The sequence below is a fragment of the Piliocolobus tephrosceles genome, chromosome 6 (assembly GCF_002776525.5).
Source record: "Piliocolobus tephrosceles isolate RC106 chromosome 6, ASM277652v3, whole genome shotgun sequence".
NCBI classification, from domain to species: domain Eukaryota; kingdom Metazoa; phylum Chordata; class Mammalia; order Primates; family Cercopithecidae; genus Piliocolobus; species Piliocolobus tephrosceles.
This window is the reverse complement of record NC_045439.1, coordinates 8,263,867-8,286,390: the sequence shown is the minus strand read 5'-3', so window position 1 is coordinate 8,286,390 and position 22,524 is coordinate 8,263,867. Positions and strand designations below refer to the sequence as shown.

The following is a 22,524-nucleotide window of genomic DNA, read 5'->3' as shown; positions in this document are numbered from 1 at the left end:
CATTGGTCTGGCAAGTGGTGCCGAATTCACCATTCCTCACTTTTATTTCTCTCAGTAGGGTTCTGCCACTTAATCGGAAGGACTTGCTTCCTTCCAGGCAATCTCTCTGTGCAGCATTCTGGGGCAGAGGGACTTTTCCTGGGTGACCCACCTGGACCCTTTCACAGCTCTTGACTCCCTGGTCAGCAGTGGGCTTTGCATCCTGCCTTCTTGGACAAGTCCTGTGCCCTGTGGCCCCTGGCCAGGCATGTCTGAAATGCTGCGGCACCCCCTATACAAAGGCTTCCTGTTGCTCCCCTTTTCTCTCGTATCTGATTTTCGAGCCTTGTTTTCTGGTACCTTTAACACCTGTAGCTCCCGGCCTGGCTCAGTTTACTTCTAGGTTCAGCTGCCTGCCAAGACGCCAGGTGACACTCGGGGCTCTCCAAGGCCACTCCTGCCATTGTCTCCAGCTGGGGAGCCCAAGAAACCACACACGTGAGATGCACAGTCTGATATGGCCGGCTCTGCCCCTCTGGGTAAGTGACACCAAGCTCTAAAAAAAGGCAACAATGAGAAGTGGATGTTGGGGAGAGGGGACCTGCTGGCTGTTTCTTTTGGGCACTGCCCCATGGGTGTCAAACACCCTGCTGCGTGCAAGCAGTTTCCAGTTCCTAGGAACTCTATGCCAATGCAGTCCTCCCAGAAGCCCCTGTCCCAGCTCCCTGGGCTCCCACGGAGGAATCATCTCTGGAAGTGGGTTCCTGGGAATGTCAGATCTGATCGTCTTGGATTTGAAGCTGGGCATGATTTTTAACATTTAGATAAAGCAAGCAGGGAAATGGTTTGTGAGTACAGCTCTGTGTTTATGCACAGGGCAAGGGAGGGGTTTTCTGCTTCACTGCATGACTCCCCTTCCATACCCCTACATGTGCACGCAGGCACACACATGTATACACACAGGTGCATGCATCCATGCACACAGACCCACACGTATACACACACAGGCCCACACACACCCATAGATAGACACACACACTTCCATATACATGTGCAGGTGCACACACCCATGCACACACAGGCACACACAGGTACACACACAGACACACACTGTCTCTCCCACAGCTTTCTAAACAAAGGCTCTGCCCTCAGACTTTCCTACCCTGGCCTCCTGGTTTCATGAACAAATAATTCGGTGTTTTTGCAAAGCAGAATCCCCCCACCACCATTATAAACTCCCACCATTCAAATCTATAATTGGGGGACTAACAGAGCTGTGGCTGACTTATCTTTTTAAATGCACCGACCCTGGACGAGCCATCCTAAAAATGTGTAATTATAAATAAACCTTCACCTATGTCAGCTGGCGGGGTTTTTAATTACTGCACTTGATGTCAATCAAGGCCAGCTCTGGGTGTGCATGTTAGGGGGTAATTTCAGAAGAATTTTGCGGACATAAGCTGTTCGCCTTATTCTATTATCTGCATTTAAAAGGGGAGGGGAGGAGATAAGGAGACAGCCAGGAGGGGAGAGGGAAAGAGCAGCTCATGGAAAAAAAATGGTGGGGGAGGCATTTTACCCAGGCTGCAGCATCCTGCCTGGGCTGGGAAGGGCAGATACTAGACATCTCTCCTAACCCAGGGCCCCACACTGCTGACCCCCTCTTTGTCTCCCAATCCTTTCTTGCAGGAAGATCAGGAGGGAGCTGGGATTGAGGTGTATATTTGCTGATGGAAGGGGGTGGGGGGTGTCCCTGCTAATCACGTGGGGACAAGGCAGGGATGGGGGTGGGGGTAGGACAAGGCGGGGAAGGAGAAGATCAGGAAGAGCAAGAAGTGGGGGGGGGGGGGGGGGCGCTAAAAGGAAAAAAATCAATTGATGCATATTCACTTTCTCCTCCACTGCGGATTCTATCCGAAGGAAACACTGAACTTTGTAGTGTTAGCAGCAGCTGAAATTTAGAATTATTGTTTCCTTCTAACAGAAGACTCATTTTCCACGGCCGCATTTGCAGCATAATAAGCTTTTTGTTATTTTTTCAATTAGAGTCAATTGACCTAACAAAATGCTTGGCAATTAAGTGATTTTTGTAATGGTCCGGGGGTAATTTAGTCGAGCTTGTCAGCTGTGTTTCATGAAGCCAGGCTGTCTTTTTTTTTTCCCCCACTGCCTCTCTCTCTCTCCCTCTCTGTCCCTCTCTCTCTCTCTCTCTCTCGAGCATAATGGCTCATAATTTCGAAATCTTTTCCTTCTGTTTCCCTCACAATAATTCGCAATTACAGGAAGTTGTTGGAGGTGATTTTTTTTTTCTACCTTGCCTTTTGAGTCAGTAATTTAAAATAAAACGTACATACTTATAAAAAGGCAGCTATTACTGAAATCACTTTTTGTGTAAACTCAATTATTTCATGAATAGTGACACCAGCTTATACTGGGTCCCACTCCTGAAGGCTGAGGCATTATTATCTTCAGGGTAAAAAGGTTGGAACATTCAGAACACTCTTTCCAAATCAAACCAGCATTCAGTAAGGTAAACACGACTTCAGGAGAGCAGGAGGCTGCTGGGTTACCTGGCCATGAAAAATGGCAACCTCCGGCAGCCCTCATCTCTGTTTCCTCCCCTGGGCAAGGACTGGACTTTCGCTTCTCATCCTCTAATTTATGAGGAAATTCCTCATTTGCCTAATTGATTCATTTTCTTAAGACGACATCTGGAGTTACATTTTCTTTTAAAAGGCTGCAGTTAGAGCTGATGACTGGCTCAGATGTTCCTTCATTTTATTACTATCTGTTTATACCTATCTTAAAAATATATAATATTCTGCATGTATCTGCATACTTGCATACATACAGAAATAGCAGAAAGCCATGTGCCGTTGTTTTTTAGACACATTCGCCTAGGAGGTAATGTGAGTCGTTATCAAGATTCATCTTCAACCTTTAGGAGGCTCATGCACATTTTCGCATTGCCTTATGTGTTTGAAAATGATCTCTGCCTTCTACTCCTGAGTTACAATCCCTTCTTGACTTTAGTTGCCTCCATTGTGAAAAACAACTTAGCAGCAGCCGACTTCATTCCTTGGTAAAAATATCCCCAGTAGGGGGCAGTAGAAGAGCAAGCCAGCGGAACCCCATTTTCGTTGGCCCTTTAACTGGGCCAGGACTTCCCCGCTCCGGGAGACCCATCCCCTCTTGGCTCCCGTTGGAACGCAGAGTTGGAAAGATCCATTAGTACAGAACACTGGTTTTGAACTGGTCTCCCAATTCTGTCTGGATAACATCTAATCAAATGCTCCTCCCTCTCCTTTTAGGTTTTATATCTTTTCAAAGTGGTTTATTGAAAGCTGTGGCTGTTGTCAGCTGGGTGCTGGGAGCACTGGACAAATTTCCTGCCTAGGTTGTGTAGACAACGTGGGGAATGGGAGACCCCTGGGATCCTGATGGTCTCGTCAGACCTAATGAGACAAATGTCCAGTGCCATCGGACCTGTGCTGATGCAGTTACTTGCCATGTGAATTTGACAATCAAAATTCTTCCTACATTTCAATTCCCCCAAGTCTAAAATGAGGAGGTTGAGCTTGATACCATCTCAGAACTCTTCCAGCTATAAATTGCAAATCAATCAGGTATTAAAGAATTCACTCATCCACTCTTTACGAGATGCACTCTGATCTGCAGAAGACATTCCTGTGTGTAACAGAGTTATCATATTCTTGGGTTTGATTTGTTCTTTTTTAAAATATGGAATTTTTGTTAATTCCAAATGGTTTTCTTTATTCTTTTTGTTGTACAATTTACCCTCAACCAAAGAAAGAATAAAGATATTTTGGAGAGTTAAACTTATTTCATAGCTTTAAATAGGTATGTGATTTCCACAGTGACTGACATCTCACCTCTATTTTGAGATATTTGGAAATCTTTACCTGTTTCCCCAGTGGTCATGGACAGCCTTGGGCTTGACTAGGTTTAGATTCTCAGACACTGTGGTTTGGCCTGGGCTAGGGCTGGGCCCAGCGTCTCAGAGCTTTGATTAATCCACTGCACCTCTCATTTTCCTGACTATAAAAGAGAAGCTACAGTTCTGAATAAGCATCTTGCAGAAGAAAGAAGCCAAAGCAGAAAGTATTAAACTTTCATCCAGCACCATAGGAGAGATGTAGTTATTAAATTTCAGCTGCTTATCAAACTGATATGAAAGTCATTTTGCATGATTGCTTTGCATCCTCAAATCTTCTGCTTTTATTTGCAATGCATCTCCGTGCTTTCTTATTAGAAAAATACTCAAAGGATAAAAAAGCTGATAATATTATTCGGTTTTGACAATTAGGTAGAAAAAGCATTCAAAGAAGTGCTTTTTTATTGCAGCTGGTAATACTATTGGAGGTCCTCCTGATAGCAGTCTATACTGATGCTACCCAAGGTGACACTGGTTTTATCTTTTAATTGCCATGTACTGGTTATGCTGGATCTGGGCAGGGGAGGCTATTTCTAATCTTTGCATTGGGACATAGGACACTAGCTTATGTGACAGGTTGAGCTTATCCTGAACCTCTTGCATTTGCTCACTCTTGATTTTATGTCGTGTCCACTGTTCTCACTTGCATTGGGCCTAGGAAGAGGACCTTTGCTGGCTATTTAACACACCTTTATTGAATATTTACTGTGTGCTGGGAAATGCCTTAAGGACCAGAGATGTAGCTTCAAGCCATAGACCATCTACAATTGAATTTTATCTCCCCTTTTCAATTAAATCATCAGAGTTCACTTTTAAATTATATGCACATATAAAATTCTAAATTATGTATCCATGTATGCACATAAAGACATATGATTTTTTGCATCATGTCACTATCTTTTTGTGGTCCAGAGAATGCAAAAATGATTATTTTGACTTATTAGCCAGTTCTATAGACCTTATTTTACTTTAGCCTTTTAAATAGCTCTATGAGGTAGAGACACATTTTCTTTTGACAACAGAGGAAAGTGAAGCTTGGAGAGGTAAAGAGACTTGTTAAGGATAATACAGGTGGTATATGACATCTGTGTGATTCAAGTCAAGTCTGTGAGACTATGAAACAGTGCTATCTTTTGACCTTAGCTTACTGCCAGCATCTCCATCAGCATCTCTCACTAACAGCCGTCAATGCCCTTTACTTCTATGTGTTCAGATTCTGGCAAGGTAGGGAGAGACCTTAGCACAACTGGCATCATCACCCAGTAGTAGACATGAGCACCAGGGCTTAGGGAGTTGAGACAGAGGAGTAGGAGCCCCATGCACCAAGGTCTCTAAGCATCACACTGTCTGCTTTTTGCAAGGAAATGGACATTACTTACAGCAACCATTAGACTGAAACTGACAACAAGGGAGATGCAGCCACTGAAATCTAATTCTGGAGAGCTAAAGGAACCCTTGTTGGAAGAGGGAAGTGGTAGCTGCGCCCCATGGAAATAGCTCAAACTGAAAGTCAAGGAAGACCCTAATTAATTTAACAATAATTTGTTGAGGTCCCACCGTGAGCCAGACCAGGTTCTTGGTGCTTGGGATATCAGTGAAACACAGGAAGACAAAGATGCTTGCAACAGTGGAACCTACGTTGTAACTGGGGAGTCAGACTAAACAGCAAGCTACAGCACAACATGTCAGAAGCCAGTGTGCTTTGGAAAAAATAAAAGTAAAGCTGGGGTCAGGCAGAAATGGGGAGCAGTTTCAGTTTTCGTATTAAATATCCTGATCAGGAATGTAAGATCTAGCCCCAGGTATGTCTTGGATATCTTTTCCTTCTGGGCTTTATATTTCACGAACCAAAATTTCCCACACTTAACAGAGCTCAGGAATTACTAAGGAGGAATGAGGCTTTTTAACTTTATAGAATCCCAGGCTCACCTAGGGATTCAGACTTCCAGACGCTTTTGGACCTGGAGCCTCGGAATCTGCATTGTTTAACAAACCAGCCCAAAATATTACGTATGTGCAACTGTATTTAAGAAGCCCTGGACTAAAAGGCCAAGCATACTCTAGGGGCTCTAGGGTGAATCCTCTCTGTTTATTATCTCCATGACCTTGGGAATATTATTGAACAAAGAAGTATTCTTTAACTCCTGTGGCTGTTAATGTGGGTTAACTAATACAACAAGAGTTGACAAACACCTAGCCCAGGTCTTGGCACATCATTGGAGCCATGTTTTGTTTTGTTTTTTCTCCTATTCCTCCTAGTGGCACTAACATCAAATCATACCTCACTGAAATTATGAATACAAGAGAAAGCCGTTTGAATAGAAGCAGCAAGCTCTATAAAGGCAGAGAAAAGAGGAGAATAAAAAATTCGTTAGGCCAGACATAGTGAGGTACGCCTGCAATCCTAGCACTTTGGGAGGCCAAAGAGGGAGGATCTCTTGACCTCAGAAGTTCAAGACCAGCCTGGGCAACATAGCAAAATCTCATCTCTACAAAAAATTAGCCGGGCATGGTGGGCACATGCCTGTAGTCCCAGCTACTCATGCAGATTGAGTTCGGAGGATCACTTATGCCCAGGAGGCCAAGGCTGCAGTGAGCCCTGATAGTACCACTACACTCCAGCCTGGGTGACAGAGCAAGACCCTGCCTCAAAAACAAAAGCAAAAACAAAAAGAATTTGTAAAGTGGTTACTCTGCCAAGAGAGAAAAATAACTCTAAGCCATAATTTAGGCAGAGCCTATTTTACAAATGGAGTTGGGAAAATATGCATTCAATTAGCTGAGATGACGACGAAAGGATGGACCTTAATATTCCCCATCATTAATACAATCTATATTGGATGGGGTCTGATTTCCTCCAGGTTGGGGATGATGGGAGACAGTGATCATTGAGTCTAGCTGGCTCAATGTCAGTGAGAACGGTTGCTATCTCTCCTGCTTGCACAAAAACCTGACATTCTGCCTTTGCCATAGAATTGTCTGGGTACTAAGCAGAAACCTGTGTTTCATTTGTCACCTCAGCTCTTACAAAACTGAAATTGTATTTAAAAAGTAAAAATGAAACAGAAATGCAAGTGCCAAAGAGCACATAGCACAAAAATATTCATCCACGCAAGGGAGAAATTATCTCTTTCACCTCTACCTCCCAAGAAGGCTCCTCCTGCTCCCCCCAGCACTCCTTGTCCTTTTGCCCTGCTCTCTGCTTTATAGGACTTATTCCCACCCAATGTATCATCTATTTCATTTGGGGTTTTGTTTGCTTGTTTGTTTTGCTGTATACCATCTCATTCTCCCACTTTGCAATATAGTGTCTTTGCTTGCTGCCCCATCCCCTAAGCTACTATGTTACAGGTGCTCAAAAAATATTTTTTGAATAAATGAATCTCAACTCACTCCAGTTTTCCTAAAATGTTACCAATCTAGTTATTCTCTTTTATAAATTCATCCAGGCCACTAAGCTGGCATGATCGTAGTATAAAAGGCAATTCAAAAAAGAGAGAGAAAAAAGTACAGGAAGAAAGAGGAGAGTAGTAGGAAATTGAGCATAAAGGTATTCAATGCAGCATTATCAGCTTCATAAATCATATGTCAATGTCTATAGACGCCACGTATCTTATAGCTTAAATTTTAACTTGGGGGACATTTTTTGTAGAATTCACCATGGTAAGGGCAGAGCAAGATTTTAATGGCCAAAGGTTATTTGCAGATTTGCTTGCAAAATTGCCAGTTTCAAATATATTACAGGGAATTTGGACAAGACTGAAATGTATTTGCAATGAGTCAAATATAGAGATTATTTTTAAAAACATACTTTGATTAATTTCAGGTACCTAATTATCTCCTCAATTTAACAACTACTTCTGTTTAAATGACAGCTTTTAAAATATTTGACTCTAATAAACCTCCCCTGAAAACTTGTTATGCTATTAATTTGATAATACTTTTTGTAAATGGAATGTTCATTTGTTAAAGAAAACTTCAGTGTGTATCTAAAAAAGTCAATCCTTGCAAGAATATGATACAAAATAGTATTTTACTATCTCACTACTAAAACGACTGTACTGAGTGTCCATCCCCTCTGCTCTGATGGTGTAGGGTGATGTTTCTCTGAGGCTGTGGACTGGATGACAATCCCAGCTGAAGCCCATGCAAAGCCCCCAAGTCTCTAAGGACTCCTGTTGTAGAAGTGATTCTCACAACAGTCCAATCTCATACCCAAATACAAGTTGAGAAACTCAGACTTCTACCCTTTTCCACGTGTCCTTGACAATGATAAAAAAGATGTTTGTAGTATCTAAATATGTCTTCCTTTCATTAAATCATCATTTGATGATCAGCAACTAGAGAAGACTATAGAGAAACTGTGACTAAGAACAAATGGACTTCTCCGTTCCCATGAGATGTGGTATGTGGAGTGGCCGCTTGGGAGTCAGGTTTAGATTCCAAGTGTGGTTCTGTCAATAACTGTAGTGCTCAAGCCCTTGTAGCTACATCTGTAGAATGAGAATTTGGGACTAGCATTAATATTTTACCAGTTTATGAAGGTAAAAAAAAAAATCACGGTGGACCATCTCTTAGACTTGGAAATTAAGCCAGCAAGCATTTATCCATTGAACATTCTATGCCAGGCCAGTGTATAGTCTCTCTGCTAAGTGGAATTAAAATACATAATACACATATGTGCATGCCCATGCACACATGCACACACACTCACACACAAGAGAGTGGCTGCCTGCAGGAGGATTGCAATCTTCAAGATGCTGTCAATTGGCAAGACAATATCATATGGAAGAAAAATAGTAGACTTCTGGGATTCAGATCTCAACTCCACCCATCAGCATCTCTGTCCTGGTGGGCAAGTTGCTTATTTGACCTTATCTGACCCAGAGTATCCTCAGCTGAAGAATAAATGGAGATAAGAATGTATACATTATAAGGTCATTACACAGATTAACATCATCTTTTTTTTTTTTTTTTTTTTTGAGATAGAGTCTCACTCTGTCACCAGGCCGGAGTGCAGTGGCACGATCTCAGCTCACTGCCACCTCCCAACCTCCACCTCCCAGGTTCAAGTGATTCACCTGCCTCAGCCTCCCAAGTAGCTGAGACTACAGGCACACTCCACCACACCCAGCTAATTTTTTTTAGTAGAGACGGGGTTTCACCATGTTGGCCAGAATGGTCTCAATCTCTTGACCTTGTGATCCACCTGCCTTGGCCTCCCAAAGTGCTGGGTTATAGGCGTGAGCCACTGTGCCCGGCCAACATAGTCTTTTTTTAATAGACCATAATATGTAGTACTCCCAGGCACACAGTAGGTGCTTGGTAAAGAGTGGTTGTGATGACTGTAAGGATGACAATGATGGCAATGAAGATAGAAGGTTCTAGATTGAATCTTCCCATAAATGAGTTTGCCAGGACAATAGGAAATTGCAGCTCAGAAGCTGTAACTCAGGGACCTGAAGGCTATGAGTCACCACTTTGCTTCGTGCCTGTCAGTTCATTTTTGAGAATCCACAGAAATAGAAATGTTCTATCAGACCAACTTGGATTGCCATCTGGCCCACACATTTTCCTGGCACGGCCCGAAGGCCAGCACTGCTCTTCTCCCCTCCAAGCAAAACCCCAAGTTTAGCAGAACAAAATCTGCTGCTGAAATGCATCAAGCACAGCATTGGTTCATTATCACGATTAGCATATTAGTAGTAGTTATAAGGCAATTAATGTGAATAATAATTGAATCTGTGTTAAGGTCATTAATATAACTGCTAGTTATTTGAAATGGCTAGTATACTATTTAATAAAAACAGAATCAGTAATAGGGTGTACTTCATACTTTTCACATGGCTTTCACATTTCTTCAGCTCACTGAGACTTCTTTGGATATATTCTTATCCTTAGTTTCTCTTCAGGGAAATTGAGGTTTGGAAAGTTAAGAGACTTATCCCAGATCATAAACTAATACGCAGAAAATTTGGAATTAGGAATTCCACCTTTTGATTACTGGGGTAGCAAGCCCTGGCGTTTGAGTAGAACGAGGAGAGACATGTTTATCAAGTAAAGCACCGTTTGGTGCAACCACTGAGTATCACAGGATGCCAGGACCGGAAGAATTTTGGTGTCCATCCGATTCAATGCTTTTATTATACAAATGAGGAAACTGAAGCCCAGAAAGATGAATTATTCACCTCCAAAGAATGGCCTTGTGACACAGATTTCAAATTAATTTTTATGTCAGAGTTCCTTTATGTAGTTGCACTCTTGAGAACCCGAAGGGACCTATTTAAAAATTTTCCCATGAGCTGAAAACCAGATAATCAAGTTTGGTAAAAGTGTGTATTAACTTATCGATTTAGCTCTAAAACGCACCCTAGTTGTATTTCCCAACCTGTGTCTCTTTTCATTCTGTTGCATAGTATTAGTTATTTTGTAAAAACTGGGATTCCTTGGACAATTACATGTGAAATATACTGGGTTAAATGGTGAGTTACACAGTCTCTGTTTTTGTTTTTATTGCTGACCTTTTCATTTTTTCCTGTGTTTCCATCCATGTTTCACCATAACATTATTTGCTCTCAGAAAACTCCTGGAGACTCATGTTTAATAGATCATATAATTTGGGGAACTTGGGGGCAGTGGGATCTTCTGCAGGGCTTCCATGCATTTATTTGTAGCAGGTATTTCTGATATCTGAAAGTCTGCTGGGTTTGCTTCTGGGTCTGTGACCAATTTATGTCAGGTTAAGGTCTCTGAAAATATCAGCTGCAGATATGAGGGAAATCTTAGCAATTTTGTTTTATTTTAACTCACAAGGACATTAGAAGCCACCAAATCCACACTATAGGAGATGATTCCAAATTTCTTTTTCAGCCCTAAACCCCTAATGAGTGGCACTCGTCCTCAATCACTGTTTACTAAGTGCCTACAATGTGCCACTTGTCACACCATTTCTGGCTATTTTTGGCTCCTTCTGGATCTGGGTGTCCTGCGGTGAGACACCTGAGGAGGAGGCATGCACAGAAGGGAGAGTATTTATAGGTTTGGGGCTCTGAAATTAGGTAGTGGTACCGGAGCAAGTAATTTCTAACAATATCCTAATCTCTGAAGGGGGCCAGATAAATAAAGCTGTGAGTGGAAGCAGTCATTTCTTCTACGTCTCTTGGATTGTGTAGCTACTGGAAAAAAAAGAATTCTGATGGAAGAAAATTAAGAATAATTAGAGAAGAAATGAGAAAAGTCAAAAGGATTTGGCCAAAAGCTTGATAAGAGCTGCGATTTTCCTCCGAGAGACGTTCGTGTTACTAGTAACCCTTAAAATGCACAGGCTTGGAGATGGAGGAGTTAGTTCTTACTGATCTAAAGTTTGGCTTCAGCTGTGTCAGTCCCGAAAATCTGTTTGTTTGTTTTATAAGTTTTTAGGAAAAAAATATTGACTTTGAAAATTGCATGAGAATAAAAAGTCCAATGAACAATAACTTTCTTTCTGAAAGACCTATACATATGGATTTTTTTATTTTGCATTCAGGACCACATTTTCAGCTGCTTTTCCTCCCCCAGCCTCCTCTTTAAATATGTAAAACTCTGCATGCCTCTAATTGTTCCTTCACTTGTCCACTTGCACCTTCAAATTATGGGACAAGTGGCCAATTGGGCCTGCAATTGGCTAATTGCGCCGACAATTAGCCAATTGTGGGTATAATTAGCTGCATGTAGAATTAATCATATGCATAAAGTGGGCGTCCACTCTTTGAAATCATAGAACTAAATGTGTTCTAGATGCACATCTGTACTCGGGCACAAAAGGGACACAGGCGAGAATCCTGGATGAATCACTGTTAAGAGAATCATTAAAACAAATCGGGTGCTCGGTTAAAAACACCACGATTCAACTCTGAATATTAGGTCTACTTGCTTTCTTTATAAGGAGCTTGGTATGGACAAGGCAAAGAAGATAAAATTCTTTCATCAGAAGCCTTCTGCAAGAAAATATCCTGGCTGCTGTCACCCTCCAATTGCATTTTTAAAAAAATTAAATCATTGTATTTATGATACAGTTGGCCAGTTGTAGCAGGTGGTCTCTGACACTAGAGTCTCCATAAGGAATCACATTAATTTTGGTCCAAATACTTGCCACAGTGCGACATGTTCCATCTCAGTCACATTTAGCACTCCTGTTTCTTAGGCTGGTTTGTGCATATTCTTGGGGAGACCAGGGGAACCACATGTAAAAGTCGTACCCCAGGATAAACACATTGAATGTTTTCAAACCAATAATTTTATTTGATGGCAAGCAAGATAAAATAATTTTAAATTTCAAAGTAAACAACAGAAAATTTTGAAAGCAGTTAAAGTTGTAGTGGTTAAAAACTCTCCTTAGATTCATTATTTATTAACTCTGGGACCTTGAGCAATAATTTAGTTTCTTCATCTATAAAAACAAATTAATATAAACGAGTGATAACTACCTCATAGGGTTTTTTTTTTTTTTTTAGAATTAAATAAGGTTATTTACATGTATATAACAAAAGTGAGAGCGTGGAGGGAAGTAGACAGAAAGAGACAAAAAGTGAGAGAGAGACATGAAAATCCAAGACTCAATAAATCAAGACACTAATACATTAAAAGCTCTGTGATTTCCTGCTATAAATAATTATTTGTTTATCTCAGACTTTTGCCAAACAAAAATGATCAAATATCAGTCTTTTTTTGGTAATACTATTACTAGCCACAAAAAAATACCAGTCTAAATCAAAAATGGTCAGTGGATGCCCATTGATCACAGAGCAAATTTCAGATACTTAGGCTGATTTCACTCTTCATAATGAGTCCTTACACTTCCCTTCTACTCTAATCTTTCATTTATGGAGGAGCCTTTCAGAAATGCACCCATACTCCAGGCAAGCTTGTCTACTGAACCTGACCACCATGCTACCTACCCTTATGTTTAAAGTGGCCATCACTGACATGGGAAAAGGTTATGAGAAATGCATGGGGCTATATTCACAGTTAGAGGTTTTGAAGGAGAGAGAACTGCAAATAAGAAAACATTTGCTGATAATAGAGAAATGTTTCTTTATTACCTAGAGTCTTTTTTTTTTTTTGAGATGAAGTCTTGCTCTGTCACCCGGGCTGGTGTGCAACAGTGCGATCTTGGCTCACTGCAACCTTCGCCTCCTGGGCTCAAGCAATCCTGAGTAGCTGGGACTACAGTCGTTTGCCACCATGCCTGGCTAATTTTTGTATATTTAGTTGAAATGGAGTTTCACCATGTTGGCCAGGCTGGTTTAGAACTTCTGACTTCAAGTGATCCACCCGTCTCGGCTTCCCAAAGTGCTGGGATTACAAGCATGAGTCACCATGCCCAGCCCTTTTTTTCCTAAGTTCTAAATTTTGGCTGGATTTTAAACACATATCATTATTTAATGCATAAAAAATGCACACACGCCATATATATTTCAAGAAAGGAAGAGAGGGAGGATAAGAAGAACTTACTTTTACATCAGGTACTTTTACAAGTGTTGTTTCATTTGCTTTTCAAAATAGTAACATTACATATGAAATAATTGCCCAGTTTCGGGGATGAGACTACTGAGCCTCAGAGAAGTTACATGATTTTTCCCAAGTCATATAATAGCAAGTAATAAAGAACCAACATTCAATTTCTTGTACATATATCTCAAAAATGTATGTTGAACAAGTTTGATAAACATAAGCCATTAGATACTTAGAATCATAAAGAAATATTATAATTGTACCTCATGTTCAAATGCATATAACAACCTAAGAATAAGCACCTCAACAAAAGTACACATTTGTGATTTTCTAGATAGTTATTAGTTTGTATTAGGAAATTCTACAAAGGATCATGTTGATGCTGAGATCACATTTTGTGTTTTCTTCAAAATTGAATTGAGCCTAAACTCTGGATTTACAAACCAATGTCTGAATTCCTGAAAGAACTCAAAGCAAGCCAAGGCCGGGATGATGTCCTCAATCTCTATGCCATTGCAGAGCCCAAACTTAAGAGAAATGCACAAGAGATGACTTATTCATTGAACACACTTTTCTAGTTGGCCCTTTGTCCAAGCTGACTGGTGGACTGTTCATTGATAACATATTTGATGTTTCACCAAATACATTGTCAGCATTTAAATAAATTTACTCTTCATACCATCATTCTTGACCCACACTTCCAATGTTACCTCTCTGTGAAATTCTGTCTGGGCTTGGTGGCTCACGTCTATAATCCCAGCACCTTGGGAGGCCAAGATGAGTGGATCACTTGAGGTCAGGGGTTCGAAACCAGCCTGGCCAACATGGCAAAATCTCATCTCTAACAAAAATACAAAGTTAGCCAGCCGTGGTGGTACATGCCTGTAATCCCAGCTACTCGGGAGGCTGAGACAGGAGCATCGCTTGAACTTGGGAGGTGGAGGTTACAGTGAACCAAAATTGTGCCATTGCACTGCAGCCTGGGCAACACCACCAAAACTCCATCTTGAAAAAAAAAAGAAGAAATTCTCCTTGTCACCTCTCAATAGATCTAAATACTTTTCAATATTCTTACAATTCCTGGATTATAATATGTAACTATTGTGTTCTTATCTATATCTGTATCTGTCAGCTGTGCTGTTATGATGCTGTGTAACAAATAATTTCCATGTTACATGCTAGCCTTGGGTAGGCTGAAGCTTTGCAGCTCTGTGCTCAAAGGCTCCCCTCCAGTCTTCTGGTGGATTGTGGATCTTCTTCCTGGGTCTTCTCATGCTGGGAATCAGGTTAAAGGAAGATCCCCTGCCTGCTGAATATTGTTTGTTCATGGCAGAGATCAGGAATAAGGGAGATGGCTGAAACTCTCACTGCCTCTAAAAGCTCTTACATAAAGGAGGTTAATGTTACATTTTTGTTAACATCCCGTTGGCCAAAGAAAATCATACAATCAACCACGTCAAGGAAATGGGATATAAACTCTTCCGAATTGCAAAAGTGGAGAGGAAGTAAACATTTATGTACAAAGAACAAAATTGATTTTGTTATCTATCTACATATTATGTTTCTCCCCCACTGATCAATAAGGTAATGGGTCATAAAATAGACATCTGTCTTTCCATCTCTTATTTCTAGCATTCAGTATATATCCAGAGAAAGCTTATTTAATACTTGAGTATGTCTTTAGACTCACTGGTAAAGGAGTAAAAGCATCAAATGGTACTTTCTAAAATGGTTAAATTGTATCAATATTTAGCTTTTTAAATTTCTCTCTCTCTCTCTCTCTCACACACACACACATCCTTTCCTTTAATAGTGTCATTTTAAAGATGAAGAAACTGACTTAAAGCAATGAAGAAAGTCAGTGTCCAAGGTTACATAGAGTCTTGTTGGACTGCAGATCATGTAATCTAACCCATAATCTACCTACATTGTCTTCCTCTGCTTTGGTAAACTGGATGAAACAAAAGAGCAAATGTTTTAAACAAGAGTATGTTAAGGGAACTTCTTAGATGATGTGCCAGAAAATAAGAGTCAAGCAGGAAAGGTCATGCCATAACATTTTTGCCTTGCTAGAAGAGGTGAATGTGAAGATACACCATGTAAGGTCATCCTTACTGTAGGCATTAGCAGCAGATACTCTTGTGGGATGAGGGATCATCTAGCAGTGCTTGCCTAACTTTCTTATATTACAGCACATGTAAGAAATGGTTTTATCTCTGTGAAACTACGAACAACAGCAAATGTGTGAGCAATCTGGAAAGAGGTGACATAGGCCCATGAGGTCACCTAAAAGCACTAGGACACCCTGCTGAGGACAAGCCAACTGGAGATGGCCCCATGCTCCAGGAAGACACACACTCACTCCAGTGGGAACCGGAGGGGATGGGTAAAAATGTTGGTATGCAACCCAGTCGTAGGCAAGGTGACCTAACACCTTGCATGACATATTTCTCAGAGGTTTACTAAGCACTCACGTAAATACTGGTGAATTCTTTATCGAAAATTCAACTGAAGGCATAGGATTGGAATAAATTACTGTATAATTACCTGGTCTTGTGAGGCATTCAATCTGAGAATGTGAAGGACTTTAAATGTCATTATTCTGATTCCTCACTTCAGGGCTTGAACACCCATATCTGTGCATTGCCCATTTGAGTCCTCAACTGTCCTCAGCACAGCCCAGAATCTGAAACGTCTTTTCAAGAGACAATTTCTTTAATTATGTGGGAGACTCTAGTTCAGAATCAATAAATTTTATAATGATCACTTGTTTTTTAAGCTTGCTCGAAAGGATAGGAGACTGTAGGAGCTGATAAAAGTAATACTACTCAGAGAATTGGTTATTAGCAGGCCAACCAGAAAGAGAAAGACAAAAAAGGGTTGTTTTCAAAAATTAGAAAATATAAGAACAAAGAATCATGGTGTTCTGGTACATTTGGTATAAGGGCGCCTCAAAGTCATGATCGTTTATCTAAGTGATAAGTGTTGTACACAAAATAAAGTTTGAAAAATAATTAAATGGTTTTGAATATGTATTGCAAAGTTTTCCCACGGCGCTGAGATAAAACAAACACATAAAAATAAGACAATAGGAATAAATTTGCCTTCGGAGGGACAAAGGGAAGCACTCACCCTTGTTGAAGTCCCCCATATGCCCGAGATTATCCACGTGTTATTTCCTCTAGTTACCATGAAAAGATCTCTTAGGACTGTTTCATCTCGTTTTTACCACTGAGGAGGCTGAGGTTCAAGGAAAACCCTCTTGGTTGAATTTATATTGTGAGCCTCTAATCCAAGGGTTTTCTCTTCTAATTCCCGTGCTGTGAGATGTATGGATAGTATGGATAATCCTTGCATATGTGGAAGTGTGTTTCCAGATGAAGTAAGAAAAGTCGAGGTTCTGGTATTAAAGATAATGTCTTGGAAGACAGAGGGTTGTTAACATTTTGTGCCAAGTCATCTGCAAAACCAAACCCAGATCCAGGGCCTTTCCCTTCCCTGCCTAGCTGGTTGCAAGTTGCAAGCTCCTTCCCCTAAGTGAATAAGAGAGGCAGGTAGAGCTTGGACTTCATATGCAGCCTGCCTGTGTGAGTGACCGACAGCAGGCTCACCCAAAGCGTCAACTAAATGTTGCTTTCTTGTATTTATAAATAACAGCAGCAATGTGCCACTAGCACAGTGCCATTTCATTTAATGACCCAGCACAGAGCAACTTAATTAATCTTTTAGTCTCTGAAACATTCATCATAGTTTTGCAGGGGCTCTGAGAAAATCTGCTTCCCTCTTGAAGCCGTTGACACAGAGACCAGTGAGGAGTGAGTTGGCTTTTCCTTAATAAATTTGCTGAGCTGTGAATCTGGGGTCTAATGGTTTGAAAGTGGAATTTCTACAGGTGTTAGTCATGGATTTAAAAAGCAGAGACTGACTGCATTTCTACGATGAGTCCTTACTGTGTGCCAGGATCAGCACTGGCTATTTTACTTAAATGTTCTCACTAATTCATCACTAAAGCCCAATGAGGCAGGTATCTTTATATTAATTTTACAGATGAGAAAATTAAGTACTGGAGAGTTAAAGCTACTTCACCAAAGCCACATTTCTAGCTAGGATTGGAACATGGGTATGTCCAAAACCCTTACCAGGATCATGAAGTTTGTGGTTAATTGTAACAATACTGATTACAGTTATAATTGAAGCAAAACTTACATACCATTGGTTATGTGTCATATATTCATTTAATTATATGCCAGGCATTTCTGCATACATGATTTATTTGAATTATCCAAATAATCCAGCAAGTTAGATACGTTGTGCATACGTATTAGCAGAATCAGGATGGAATTCTTCAATAATTATGGTAAACATTAGTCAATATGCAATATTAATCAATAGCACATTGCTCTTGTTATTTATAAATACAAGAAATAATATTTAGTTAAAATTATTCCTCCACTTTGTAAAATGGCTTGATACCTAGTTTGTTGACTTTTGTGATGTTTGAAAATGGGATAGGTTATGACATGTGCATAACATAAGGTGATAGATAAATAACTAGTTTTAATGGGTAAATGATGGCATCTATACCACTGAGCTTTATGATGTCAGTAAGACAAAGAATCAAATGTATTTTTTCAAAGGGAACGAAGATACCTTAGTGCCTCCTTCCACCCAGACTCCATTCTAAAGCTACTAACTGCAGTATTTATCAGATCTTTAAAGTGATCTTACTCTATGGCAGTGAAATTACGTTTTAGGAATTTATACTAAGAAAATAATCAGAAATACACTACACATTATAGAAAGATATTCTTTGCTGGATTATTATAAAAAAAATACTAGAAACATCCTAAGATTGTTGCTGGTTATATCAGTTATAGTGTATTCATTTGACTGCATGTCATGAAGTCCTTAAAGATGGTATGTACATGCACAGATACGGGCACACATACAGGCACATGAGCTGGCACATGCACATACACACATCCATAGGCAAAAAACAGACGAATACCAAGAACAATTTAAAAGTGGCTTCATGTTGGCTGAGGAGGAGATTACAGATGAGTTTTGGTAGTGTGTGTGTGCGTGTGTGTGCTTGTGCCTGTGTGTTGTGTTTCATTAAACTTCCTTCTGTTTGCCAGGTTTTCCTCATTGAGTATGACTTCTCCAGTATGACTAGCAAATGAAGAATCATGCTGAAATACTCTGTGGTGTAGCCCAATCCTGCTCTTAACCATGACCATTACTGTAACTCAAACAAAACATCCTGGAACTGGTCGCACCTTCACAACCTCAGTGAACTGCGTAGTCCCCTTGGTAATCATGAATATCTGGTAAATGCTGTCAGTTCTAAATGAAGCCATGATGCTGGGATCCGTTAACAAAATCCAAAGTGAATTTGTCTTAAACACTTGCAAGTGGATGGAGGAGAATCTCTACATTTCTATGTGGAATGTTCAGATGGCAAAGCAACGGTTTCTGCAGTGAAACAAGTTTCATACAAGGACACTGTCAGTACAGGTAATATGCCTTTGTTTATTTAGAGTCTTGGTCATTCAGTTTTCTGCCAGTTATTTCCAGAGCAGAGTAATTTACGATGTGCAGAGTAGGTACCCTCAGCAAGTTCACATAGTAGGGTATCTTAACATTAACAACAAAACAGGGGTCTGCAACATCAGACTGTAGCATTCCTCAGATTAACTGATTAAAACATGCCTGTTAATGAAGGGTTTTGATGCATTAATTCAGTAACCTTTTAAAATGATTTGTTGTATTTTAATCCCAATAGAGTGTCTCTCTCTCTCTTGCTCTCTCTCTCTATATATATATATAGACACATATATGTATATATATTCATTTAACTGTATACCATGGAGTCCTTAAAGATGACATATACATGTACAGACACAGGCACACATACAGGCATATATATATGTGTGTGTGTGTATGTGTGTATATATATAGAGAGAGTGATTTGCATACTCATGCTCTCTCTCTCCACACACACACACATTAGCATGTAGTATGCTTCTATGCAAAACCTAGAATTTATTTATATGAACAATGAACTTAATGAGCATAAACTATTGAGCACCTACCATATGCACCAGGCATTGTGCTCAGTGTTTTGTAAATATTATTTTTGTCTGACTGCCATCACCTCTTTAACAGATGGGACACTGGCTGGAGAGTTTAGTAACTTGGCATGGTCACACAATGCACTTATCCCTGACCCTTGAGCCCACATCCCACATGGTTAGCGATGACTCGTTACAGTCTTACAAAGCCTGTTCAGTCCTATGGAAAACCAAAAGGATGGAGCCCACCTCCCAGTCATCTTGGGGACTTAAACTGGGAGCTTCCACAAAGATGATCGACACAATTGTTTCTAAAAACTCTTTGGTGCAGACTATGGGAAGAGTCACCTGCTGAAACCTGAGGCTGAAATTCAGACTTTGGATGGCTCTGATACATGCGAGTATTTGCATGCTTGCCAGGATATTAAAAACATCCAGTTGTTTTGCAGCCTCACCTCGCAGTGAGTCAGACCCAAGAGTCCTAGAAGAAACAGTGTGGGTTGTGAGGTCCCCCTGTCCTGCACTCACGCGCTGGCCTTGCCTTCCACTCACTGGGTCTACGACTGTGGGCGAGGACCTTTCTCTCTCTCAGCTTCAGTTTCCTCAGCAGCAAATATATCAGGCAAGAGGTTTGGGCTGTGTATGCCAAGCTCTTTTACCCAAGGATCCTAAGACAAAAACAATGAGTTTTTATTCTCTCTGGCATCACTCACACAAGCACAGGCACTTAAATGCCTCCATTTGAGATACGACTATTTACAAAAAGATTCGAGAGTCTTATCCTCTTTCAGGCTAAGCTTTTTTTAGTTGTTGATTTGTTGTTTGCTTAGGTCTTTGTTTTGTTTTGTTTTGAGGAGGGAGAGGATGTTCTGTTTTGTTTTGTTTCTGATTCAGCTAATGTTCTAAGAATTAGATAGAATACTCATCACCTGGCCTCAGTTAGTAAGAGGCCTCCCTGGGATGCTCCCTGCCGTCTTCCTCAGCAACTGCAGGTAGATGTTTTGTGTCCCGGAGACTGCAGGGAGGAAGAGCCACAGATATGGGTGAGACAAGCTACGGAAGCCCAATCTCTGAGTCTGAGGGGTGTCATTCTTTGCTGCTGCTTCTAAGGGGTGAATCTGCGTTGATCAATGCATTCGCTCAGCTCTCCCCCTGCCTCTCCCTCAGTTAACACCCCAGCACACACAAAACCAACGAAGGTGATTATCTCTGCTAGCATAATTCCTCCCTAACATCTGCTTTCGCCCATAACACTCCACTAATTTTTCCCTCATTTCATTACACATAATTTTCTTTCAACACAATCTACATGTATTAAGTGGTAATGACTTTCCAGTTAAGAGCAAATCGACACCAAGGGACCCCCGTCCCCCCCACGGTTGCCTGCAGAGCCTGACTCTGGCTATTAGAGATAAATTCGGTACCTCAGGAAGCTGCAGTGAGGTAATCAATCAATTAAGCGGTTAGGACATACATTATCAAACTTCCACAGTGCGGGGGGCAGGGGGCCATGCTGATCTACTTGCCATGATTTTTTAGGAATTCAAAAAAATGAATAAATAAGATGGAGAGCTATTATACAACCAGGCTATAATTTGCCACTCAAAGTCAGGGGCTGGTGCTGTCAGACTCAATGCTGCAGAGTAAATGGGAGTAACCGTGGTCCTGGGTGTGCCCTGTCTGGGTGGGAATCACGCCTCTATTGTTTACTAGCATTGTGTCCTGGGGTGCACAGGGGACACCTGGGAGTCTGAAGTTCCTGCCCTTTAAAAAGGAAAAGAGACACCCAGATTACAACTCTGATGGCCTAGGTTTGCAGTGGGGATGAACTAAGACCATGCACATGGAAGCACCCAGCCCACAAGGGGCATTCAGGAAACCTTAATGACCTTACTCTGCCCCTAGACTTTGGACTTAGGAAATGTAAGGTGACCAGAGATCACCAAAATGCTGACATCAAACTTAGTCATCGTTGTCGTCATCATCATCATCATTTTCCTCAAGTTTTTGAAGAAAAAACCAAAATGCATAAAATAAATTCAGAATATATGCCAGTCCTTGCTCCCTTGCTGAATTTATATCTGTTCCCTTTGTAACAACATCTCAATTAACCTCATCTGTAAAAATGGGTATATTGACGTCTTCCACCACAGCAAGGATGATTGGAACACTCAAAAGAAATATATATTAAACTGTTTTGAAAATTGTAAAGCATAAACAAAATGGGATTGTACTTAATAATATAACTTAGCCTACTGCTTTTTCTTCCCTAAACTTGATTCATCCTGTAAATATTGCATGAGTCTGAAAAGTATATTAAAGTTCAAAAAAAAAAAGAAAACTAGTTGCAAAGGTGGAAGGCAAAAAACAAAAAGATGGGTAACTGTGACAATATGAAAATGAAATATTTATCAAATAAATGAACTAGACAAAATAGTCTTAATGTGTGTGTTAAATAATATGTAAATATGCATATATGATACATAATATGTAAGTTCTAACAAACTGATAAAAAGGAAAAGATAATAAAATAGGAATTTAGTAAGTGTATAATGTTTATTACTTTACAAGCACTGCCCTAAAAGTTTTATGTATTTTAATTTATTTAGCAAGAAAAAAAATCAAATAAAAATCAACAGATAAAGAAACAAACACTGAGGCCAGGCATGGTGGTTCATGCTTGTAATCCCAGCACTTTGACAGGCCGAGATGGGAGGATCCCCTGAGGTCAGGAGTTTGAGACCAGTCTGGCCAACAAGATGTAGCCCCATCTGTACTAAAAAAAAAAAAAAAAAAATACAAAAATTAGCCAGGTGTGGTGGCACACGCCTGTAATGCCAGGTACTCGGGAGACTGAGGCAGGAGAATCCCTTGAACCCAGGAGGCAGAGGTTGCAGTGAGCCAAGATTGCACCACTGCACTCCAGCCTGGGTGACAGAGCAAGACTCCATCTCAACAACAAGAAGAAAAAGGAAGGAAGGAAGGAAGGAAGGAAGGAAGGAAGGAAGGAAGGAAGGAAGGAAG

At 40.6% G+C, this 22,524-nt stretch overlaps 1 long non-coding RNA gene across 1 annotated transcript in view; it reads left to right on the top strand.

The window, feature by feature from the left end:
* Positions 1-371: 371 nt before the first annotated feature.
* The window catches only part of LOC111538283, a 26,794-nt gene continuing 4,641 nt past the window's right edge, over positions 372-22,524 (top strand). The window contains exons 1-2 of the long non-coding RNA XR_002730291.1: positions 372-518; positions 18,565-18,943. This is a non-coding gene — a long non-coding RNA (uncharacterized LOC111538283). The remainder of the gene's footprint in view (positions 519-18,564; positions 18,944-22,524) is intronic.